Raw genomic sequence first — 10,700 nt, 5'->3', positions numbered from 1 at the left:
ACTAATGGATTTATATATTTTCTATTCCATCTTATAGCAACATTGATAAGAAAAAAAGACATTATTTTATGTTATTTTATGTCTTAATTTTCATGAACAGAATATTAAAATATGTTATTTTCATAGTACCATTCCCTTGAACATTTAAAAATTGAAGTATATGACTTTTTATAAATTATGTGGAAAGTATATTTAATTAACTATTTGAGAGTGGGATATAGATTGTCAAAATTGAGTTATATTTTAGTTTTGAAGTTATTAATTAAGCCTACATTTTGATATATACAATTTAATCTACATTTTATTTAATTGAAACTTTATAAAACCATATTACTATAGATATTTTACCCGTTCTAGCAAAATTGATGAGTAATTACCTTTTGCCAATACAAGCAAAGTGTACATTGTAAGAGCTGTCTCAGCAGTGGGGATAATGTTCTTTTTATGAATTCTTATTGAACTTCGCTTTTGGCTACCGTTATATGAACTGTTTTCAGCTATCTTGATATACAATATCAGTCTGGATCCATTTTTTTTTCAGATACAGAAAAATGTGTGAAATGCTCAAAGTTTCAAATACAGGTACATATGTTTGAAAATTAGCTCTGAGCATAAGAAATAGCTTCTTTTCATAACTATTTTTTGCTCTATTGCCAGGGTCATATTAAGTCTTTGTAGTTGCATAATAACCCTTAATACAATGTTATTTATCCCTCTTTCTATGCGGTTTTGTTTCTTGGCTGTTTCTAAATTGCATGGTTTGTGGGCAGGTCCCAGTGTAAGTTTCCTTACATAATTCTGCCACAAAAACTTCCTTTTGACCTATGCCCCCCAGGAGACATTCTTACCATGACTAACGAAAGTGACCAAGTGTCTTGAGAGATTTTATGTAGACTAATATCACTGAACATACTTATTCCTCTGTCTGCTAAACCAGGATTGTTCCTCTGGATAGTAATACAAAAATTATATATTGATCTACTAATATCACTAACTATGTACTCTTGGGCATAATGCATTTTCATGAACTACCTTTGTGAACTTGATAGGATTTTATGTAGCAGGAATATACAAATGCAATTGTATTAAATGAAACTAATAACTCAAAATAAAATAAAAAATGAGGGTAAAGTCCCTTCATTGTTGGTAGTCACAGCCATTCACCTTAGGTACCAAAAGCAATTTGAAATAACTTAGCTTTTAAAATGAATTTATCAAGTGACCTCAAATTCAAGTGGAAGCATGATCCAAGCTTTTGCCTCATGTTAAGTGACTGGGAATAATCTAATTTATGGCTATTACTCATACTAAACATTTACAGTGGGTTGGTAACTGTGTTTCTAACAAGCACAATTTAGTATCAATATTTCATGAAACATTTTCTGCATTGTGGGGTTGGGGAAAAAGTCTTGAAACCCCAGACAGCATTGAGATACCTGATTCCTCTCAAGAATGCCTCATTAGATGATCCTCTGATTCTTCAGGTTTAATTTTTATTTCCATATAAAAGCTTTATTTTCATGTCCTAACATCAGGAAAGTTCTTAACTTAAGCTCTTCCTAGTGATCCCTCTCAAATGAATTTTAATTAGGAAAATTTCCATTTTCTGTAGCTGTAATTCAATAAAGGAAAAAAAAATTCTACAGAGCCAGTGAAACTGTGCAAATGACTATACAATGAGTGGACTGTAATGATAAAATTAATATAAATGTGAAATTAGTGGAGCATAAAGCTGAAGTGCAATTGGACCAGAATGACAGTTTTGGGAGAGTCAGAGGCTGCTGGGCCAGAACTTTGTGCTCAGCAGATCCACTGGCTGCATGAGCTTGAAATCTGTTGCAATGATAAGGAATCCAAGCAGGCTTCAGCCTTTTCTTACTTCTAACATATTAGTGCATAGAGCATGCATAGTTATGCTTATTGACTCTTTTCTCCCCTTTCTACATGGCCAAGAAACCATCCTTGTACAACTAATCATAAAAGCATACCATGTTTTAACAATATTATCAATAGGTTTAGTGGTCATTTTATATACTTTGCCTTTTGCAAATATTCCTTCTATGTTTCAACTCTGTAGGAGATGGTGGTCTTTTAATATTGAATTAACTGTTGAATGCTATTTGGTTTTTTATCTGCAGTAAATCATTCCTTGAAATATCTAGGCACTATACCAATTGCAGTTTATTTCAATCTAATTTGGCTAAAGAAAATTTGGAAGGCATATAGTGTAACTCACGAGTTCTGAAAATCCACAAAAATGACACATTTTTGGAATATCTAAGGTCTTCATAATTATTTAAGCAGTTATTCATTGTTTTATAGGATGTTGTTATACTTAAATAAGCTTATATATTAATAATTACTATGGCATTTGATGTGTATCCTGTAACACATTTGACTATAGTCAACTTATAATTATCTACATTAACATAATGGACCATTTAAGTAGCATTTATGCTTGAGCTTAAAACACAAGTTTGTATGAATTTTTGAATGCAGGAATACCTTTTAGTCATATGGAATGAATAGTCATTCAAAATTAATGATACAGTAAGAGTTTACATATATAACTTAGAATACTCTCCTGCTGTCCAGTCCTTAATTGTATTTATCTTTGACCTAGATGATTCCACAGTGACACATCACTGTCCCCAGGTACTTTGTGTCACTTCAGCCACTCTCACTTCATCACAAGCTAGCTAATTAGTAGTATGATATATATATATATATATATATATATATATATTTATATATACATATATATATATATACATATACATACATATATATATTCATAAGCACACACACACACACACACACACACACACACCAGTAATGACATTTATTTATGTCATGGTACAGAGATTATGTTACAGTAAAAGAGAAAAGAAAAGCTGGAATCCAGACAGACATAGTTCTAAAACTCAGGGTTAGCATTTATTTGCTATCTGTGTTGCTGTAGGCAATTAATTACATTTTTTCCTGCTTTTGAGAAGAGGTAGTGATGTGTATAGTGTGGTAAAAGAAGCACATGTATAAATAGCTTGACACATGATGACTTTGTTCTGAGTGCTATTCTTTTTCTTCTACCCAATCAGTCCTTGGGATCTGACTCGAAGGGTGTGTCCAAGACAGGTGGTCTTACTCAGCTCTGCAAACACAAGGGGGTTATGGGACTTTCAGTCCCCGATTTGCTGGTTCTGAAGTTTGCCTTAAGATAGCAAATCTTAGTATTTCAAAAATTAGTTTTTGATTATTAATTTTTCCTAGGAACTTAACTTAATCTTCTGAAAAACATTAAAACCGGCCTTTTACTTTTGATATATTTTCTTACTATATCTTAGTTATACCTGATAGTGAAATTCATTATAACATTTTCATGAATTCACATAATATATTTCAATAATATTTTCTCACCCATTATCCTCTCTTGTCTCCTACTTCTTTCCTGTGATTCCCACTTTTACTTTCCTATCCTTTTCTTTGATGACTGAATGAGTTTCATTAGGCTTGTTAATAAGAGCTTGCAAGGGAGTTTGTTCACAGCAGCACATATACCTCAACAGCAGATACACTTCCAGAAAAACAAAGTTTTCCCCTCCATCATCAGTCATAAAACCTGCTCTTTAAAGATTTGCTATCAATGGGAATGGAAGATCTCATTTTAGAGAATCCACCTAGAGGTGCCCCCATAGATTTCCAGGAGCCTCCCTTGTGCCAGGTCTCTCGCTAGTCCCAGAGATGCCTCCACCTTCCCCTCTCCCAGCCCTCTCCTGTCCAGCCTTCCCACTCCTGATTCCCATCCTGGTTCCCCTCCTTACCCCATCACTTACCCAGTTCCCTTTCTCCATCCACCTCTGATATCTATTTTATATCCCCTTTAAGCATCCTCCCTTGGGCTCTTCTTATTTAGCTTCTTTGGGCTTGAGGATTAAAGAAGCCTGATCATCCTGTACTCTTTGGCTAATATCCACTTGTAAGAAAGCACATAATGTGTGTCTGTCTGGGTCCAGGATGGTATATATCACATTTTAAAAAAATCCATTCTTTCCTTGAAGGACATCTCGGACATCTATTTCTAGTTTCTGGGTATTACGAATAAAGCTACTATGAACATAGTTGAGCAAGTGTCCTTGTGGTAGACTGGGGTATCTTTTGGATATATGCCCAGGAGTTGTATAGCTGAGTTTTAGAGTAGAACTATTTCCAAATTGATTTCTAAAGTGGCTAATTAGTTTGCTATGCCATCAGCATTGGAGGAGTGTTCCATGTGTTTCACATCCTCGCCAGCATCTGCTGTCACCTGAGTTTTTGATCTTAGCCATTCTGACTGGTATGAGATGGAATTGCAGAGTCATTTTGATTTGTATTTTCCTGATCACTAAGGAAGCTGAACATTTCTTTAAGTGCTTCTCAGCCATTAAAAATTACTCTGCTGAGAATTCTCTGTTTAGCTCTACCCCAATTTTAATTGGGCTGTTTGGTTTGTTGATGTCTAGTTTCTTGAGTTCTTTATAATCTTTTATTAGTCTTCTGTCAGATGTAGCGTTGGTGAAGATCTTTTCCCATTCTGTAGTTTGACATTTTGTCCTATTGATGGTGTCCTTTGCCTTACAGAAGCTTTTTAGCCCTATTTATCAAGTGTTGATCTTATTGCTTGAGCCATTGGTGTTCTATTCAGGAATTTGTCTCCTGTGCCAATACGTTCAAGACAATACCTCACTTTCTCTTTTATTAGATTTAGTGTGCCCACTATGTTTAGGTCTTTGATTCACTGAGACTTGAGTTTTGTGCATGTTAGTGAGTATGGATAACCCTCTAAAAATAGCATATTCATGTAGGACTTCATTCCTTTCCTGATAACTGGTAGGGGAAACATTTATTGTATAGTGTCCAAAGCACACATCTTTCAAGCTTTTTTTCATATCAGTTTCTTTCCCATTCTTTTGATAAATATTTGTTGATTCTATGGCTCTGCCTTTAAAAAGGATATTTTAACCTGTATTTAATTCTACTAGTTTATTTTTAAAACTCTCAGAGTTCTTGTAAAATCATGATGAATGGCAAGCTTATAGCCTTCTTGGTATGGAAAAGCTAAACTAAGCTAAAACATAATAAGCCCTAATAATGTATTCAAAATCATTTTGGCTTAAGAAGCTGCTGAGTCCTGAGTAAAATAGCAAAGGCTTTATCCCACTTATTATTCAAATGGTTTACAAAATGATAGTAGTATATGAGGTCATTGCAGTCCTTGGGAACAAAAATGGAAATATTCACCAAAGTAAAGCCAGCAGGTGCACACAAGCCACTGCAGAGCACACGGAATGCCCTGGCTTTCATCAAAGCAGATTGACTGGCAAGCATTACTCAGAGGTAGATGAACTTTGCTGTATTGTTATCTAGAGTTCTGTAGGAATGGCGACGGTGATGATGATGGCGATGATGATGATAAAATGGGTATATGGTGTGCTTTCACAGTTGTGTGATTTTTAAATAGTTATCAAAATAAAAAAGACCTAAACATCCCTATGTCCACAAACTCTCCATTTTACCCCACTTTTTTCTAACAGATTTTTTTTGGACTATACTGGATTATGGGTGTGCATATAAGTTTCTTTAGGTTTCAGAGCAACATGTCAGAGCACTTCAGTGGTAGCTTTCTTTGAAGTTAAAATCATGACCACCCTATAGACTCCATTGCTTTTTCATTTATTATTCTTTGCATCTCTGCTGTAAGCATGTAAGATGTGGTGAGTTTAAGTGTTGGACTTTTTCTGTTCCTATATTCTAAAGCACAGTAGAGCAAGGTTATTTCCATATTGCACTGATAAAATAAGACATGATCTATACACTTATGGGATTAGTGCCAGGAAAGTTTTGTTCTTGTATTAGCTTCTTTCCCTGTTGCTCTGATAAGTTTGCAAAAGAACAGCTCAAAGGAGAAAGATTTAATCCAGCATACAGGTCAAGGATAGAGTCCATCTTAGAATGGAACGTAAGGCATGGGGACCTGAAGGAACTGCTCCTATCCCATGCAGTGCAGAAGCTTGTATCTGTCAATGCTGGGCTTAACCCAATTTATCTTTTTTATACAGTCCAGAACCCCAGTCTAGAGAATTGTGCCACCCATAGATGGCAAGTTATTCATTCCCAGAATCCCCTGTCCCAGGAGATTCTAGAAACCCTCAAGTTGTCAACTGAAGTTAACCATTATGCATCCTAAGCACATTTTCCTTTCTTATCACAGCACCCCAAGTTTAGAATTTAGAGCTTAATTTTGAGTCGAAACATTGACCCCCCCCCATGCTTATATAAAAACCTGATGTTCTAGTGAGAGTAAATTAGGCCTCTAGACATGTTTCAGTTAAGAACAGGCTTAGCAAAGGAATATGAGACAAGGCTTGGATGAAGCTGCTGACCACACTGGGAGTGCATGTCCTCTTGAAATTTTGTAAGGTGGCCTTTGATTCATGTGGAGAACTCTATCTCTATGAGAAAATTAGAAAGGCTTGATGTTCTCTTTCAAACATCCCTATTTCCTAAAAACAGAAGAATTTCATTCTTTGAAGAAACCTTTTAAAGGGGCTTGGACACATTGTTTTCAGATAAATCATTAGATTAAAAACAGGGAAAAAAAGCAAGCATCCTTGTGGATGGTGGAGCATCTTTGGGGTATATGCCCAGGAGTAGTATAGCCTGGTTTTGAGTTGAACTATTCCCAATCTTCTGAGAAGCTGCCAATTGATTTCCAGAGTGGCTGTGCAGTTTGCTTTTCCACCAGCAGTGGAGGAGTGTCCCCTTTTTCCACAACCTAGTCAGCATGTACTGTCATTTGTGATTTTGCTCTTAGCCATTCTGATGGGTGTAAGGTGGAATCTCGGAGTTGTTTTGATTTGCAGTTCCCTGATAACTAAGCACATCGAGCCATTTTTAGGGGCTTCTTGGCAATTCGAGATTCCTGTTGAGAATTCTCTGTTTAGCTCTGTACTCCATTTTAAATTGGGTTATTTGGATTGCTGGTATCTAGCTTCTTGAATTCTTTATATATTTTGGATATTAGTCCTCTGTCAGATGTAGGGTTAGTGAAGATCTTTTTGTAATCTGTAGGCTGTAGTTTTGTCCTGTTGAAAGTGTCCTTTGATTTATAGAAGCTTTTCAGTTTCATGAGGTCCCATGTATCAATTCTTGGCCTTATTTGGTTTGTCTTTATGTGTGTTTGGCTTTATGTAGATGTCTTTGATTCATCTGGATTTGAATTTGTTCAGGGTGATAAACCTGAGTTATATATTCATAGCAGCTTCATTTGTAAAGGCTAGAACCTGCAGACAACCTAGATGTCTCTCAACTGAAGAATGGATATGGAAAATATGTATTTAAAAATAGAATACTACTCAACCATTAAAAGCAAGGATATAATGAATTTCACAGGAAAATTGATGGAATTAGAAAACATCATCCTGAGTGAGGTAAACCAGACCCAAAAGACATGCATAGAACCTAGCATAACTGTTGTCTGGGAGGCTCCACCTAGCAGCCAACGGAAAGAGATATGGAGGCTCACACCAAAACATTAGATTGTGCTTGGGAGTCTTATGGAAGAGTTGGGAGAAAGACTGAGAGAACCAAAGTGGACAGGGACTCTATAGGAAGACCAACACAGTCAAGTAACCTGTATTCTTCCAGAGACTGAACCACCAACCAAAGAGCAAGCATGGGATGGACCTAGGTCCCCCTGCAAATATGTAACAGTTGAGCAGCTTGGTCTTCATTGCAGATCCACCAAACAACTGGATCAGGGCTGTCTCTAGGACTGTTGTTGTCTTCCTGCCTGTGGATCCCATTCCCCTAAATGGATAACCTTGTCTCTCTGCAGTGGAAGAGGATGTGCCTAGTCTCACAGTGACTTGATGTGAGGGAGTGTTGACACCCAGAGGGGGTGGTCTTCCTCTTCTGAAAGGAGTAAACACAGCTTAGAAAGAGAGAGAGGGAAGGGGGAACGGAGGGAGGACCTGCTTGAGGGGTTACTGGGAGAAGCAGAAAAGCTATTGGGTTGTAAAGGGGATAAATAATAAATTTAATTAAAAAAATAGAAAAATTAAGTACATTCCTCAGAAAAGCTTCTTTGTAGATGTGACACAATAATAAAATATAATGTGTGTGTGTTTGTGTATTTGTGTGTGTGTGTGTGTGTGTGTGTGTGTGTGAGAGAGAGAGAGAGAGAGAGAGAGAGAGCAAGAGAAAGAGCTCATTTTTCTTGCTATTTTGATTTTTTTCATTTTTGCCATAAATCCACTAGAAGAATAGTTTGCTGCTGAAGTAAAAAGGAACTCAGGAGATGGTCTATGAATATCAACTAAGTTCATATCTGTAGGCCACATACTTTGACTTGTGAAGAGACTCAGCACAAGCTAATGTAACAACCGAATGTCCTGCTTGCTTTATTTATGAAGAGTTCATTTTCATTCCACTCATTATTGGCAATTCCAATACTTAATAAACCACCATTCTTAATATCTGAGGTAGGAAAAAACAATACTATTCCAAATTAACCTACACCATTACATATACAATAAAGCAGTTATATGAAGCATAGATTCATAGTTGCTTGGATAGTTTATAGGTAAATACTGTTTAATTATAGATAGATAACAGGAAATTCTGTGAATCTATTTTGTTTAATTTTATAAGTGACTAAAGTGGAGAACCCATATTTCCCTGATACTTCTGTAAAACATAGCTTAGCAAAGCACCTGACTCATATGGCATGCCTAATAAATGCAGAAAGGAGAAACTATATCTATGGAGATTTTTCTTGTTGATTAAATAATATGAATATTTAGATAAAACAGTAATATTGGGGTAAGACCTGGATACAACCAATTGCTGTGAATATTGGGTGGAATACTATTTTTGGAGTACCATATGAAAACAAATGAACCAAAATTTAATTTATATGGCAGAATTTATTCCCTGTGTGATTCTCAGAAATCTTTCATTCTCCCATTTAACATTGGAGGTGGCATGTGGACATTTGTGACTATCCCTTGAATTGACTGATTTACTTCAGTTTTACACATTAAATAATGGTGCCACTTGTGAGGTAAGTTTAGTCAGCTATGACTTTTGCATGCATTTGTGTATGCATTTAAGCAACCTGCATGCATACAGGCACACACACACACGTATACACATGTACACACACACACACCAATATACACAGGCATGCATTCTACAGTGTTACCCATTTTGTTCTATATATTAGGAAAAACTTAAATTTAAAAGTCACATGCATATAATGTTAGATCCATTTGTTAGGTTAGGAATGTCCGTCTAGTGACAGCTACAATTTACTGAGTCAGCCTAACACAACACGTGTAAAAAAAGACCTAGGGTGTGTGTAAACTAACAAAACAAAATAAAAGAAATAAACAAACAAAAAAGCCACTGACAGAGTCTGCACAGGTGAGAGTGTGGAATACAGAAGCTAACAGCTTCTGGGTCAGGCAGGAGCCACAGAGCTTCTAAGGCAGGCCTCATTTCGGGCTCCAGACATCTGGGCACCTTTCCTGCCAGAGGAGAGGTGTCCACCCAGCCCAGGAGGGTTTTGCCGGAGCATCCGCGGGAGCCATCTTCCTTCCCAGATCCCACTAAGACTAGTCTGCACAAGTGAGAGTGTGGACTACAGAAGCTAACAGCTTCTGGGACAGGCCCTGTTTCAGGCCTTCATCTTCTGCCATGAGGCAAGTCCAATCAACATATATCTGTGCACCTTCTCTGCAAGAGGAATCTTGCCTGCAAAGAATGCTCTAACCACTGAAACTCAGGAGAGAGCTAGTCTCCCAGGTCTGCTGGTAGAGGCTAACAGAATCACAAAAGGAACAAGCTCTAATCAGAGACAACTATAACAACTGACTCCAGAGATTACCAGATGGGAAAAGGCAGACATAAGAATCTTACTAACAGAAACCAAGACCACTCACCATCATAAGAACCCAGCACTCCCACCTCAGCCAGTCCTGGGTACTCCAACACACCGAAAAAGATAGACCCGGATTTAAAGGCATATCTCATGATGATGGTAGAGGACATCAAGAAGGACTTTAATTACTCACTTAAAGAAATACAGGAGAACACTGCTAAAGAGTTACATGTCCTTAAAGGAAAAGAGGAAAACACATCCAAACAGGTGATGGAAATGAACAAAATCATACTAGACCTAAAAAGGGAAGTGGACAGAATAAAGAAAACCCAAACTGAGGCAACACTGGAGATAGAAACCCTAGGAAAGAAATATGGAACCATATTCAGCAACAGAATAAAGAGATGGAAGAGAGAACCTCAGGTGCAGAAGATTCCATAGAGAACATCGGCACAACAATTAAAGACAATGCAAAATGCAAAAAGATCCTAACTCAAAACATCCAGGAAATACAGGACACAATGAGAAGGCCAAACCTATGGAAAATAGAAGTTGATGAGAATGAAGATTTTCAACATAAAGGGCCAGCAAATATCTTCAAAAAATTATAGAAGAAAACTTCCCAAATCTAAAGAAAGAGATGCCCATGAACGTACAAGAAGCCTACAGAACTCCAAATAGATTGGACCAGAAAAGAAATTCCTCCCGACACATAATAATCAGAACAACAAATGCACTAAATAAAGATAGACTATTAAACCAGTAAGGGAAAAAGGTCAAG

General features: G+C 36.8%; 1 protein-coding gene across 3 annotated transcripts in view; it reads left to right on the top strand.

Moving 5' to 3' along the window:
• Nucleotides 1-547: 547 nt before the first annotated feature.
• The window catches only part of Nol4 (nucleolar protein 4), a 255,998-nt gene continuing 245,845 nt past the window's right edge, over nt 548-10,700 (top strand). For all 3 annotated transcript variants that reach the window (XM_029472170.1, XM_029472171.1, XM_029472168.1), the window contains exon 1: nt 548-582. The gene's annotated coding sequence lies outside the window, so the exon portion shown is untranslated. The remainder of the gene's footprint in view (nt 583-10,700) is intronic.

The sequence above is a fragment of the Mus caroli genome, chromosome 18 (assembly GCF_900094665.2).
Source record: "Mus caroli chromosome 18, CAROLI_EIJ_v1.1, whole genome shotgun sequence".
Lineage (NCBI taxonomy): Eukaryota > Metazoa > Chordata > Mammalia > Rodentia > Muridae > Mus > Mus caroli.
The sequence above is the reverse complement of the archived record's forward strand: the minus strand, read 5'-3'. Positions and strand labels throughout refer to the sequence as shown.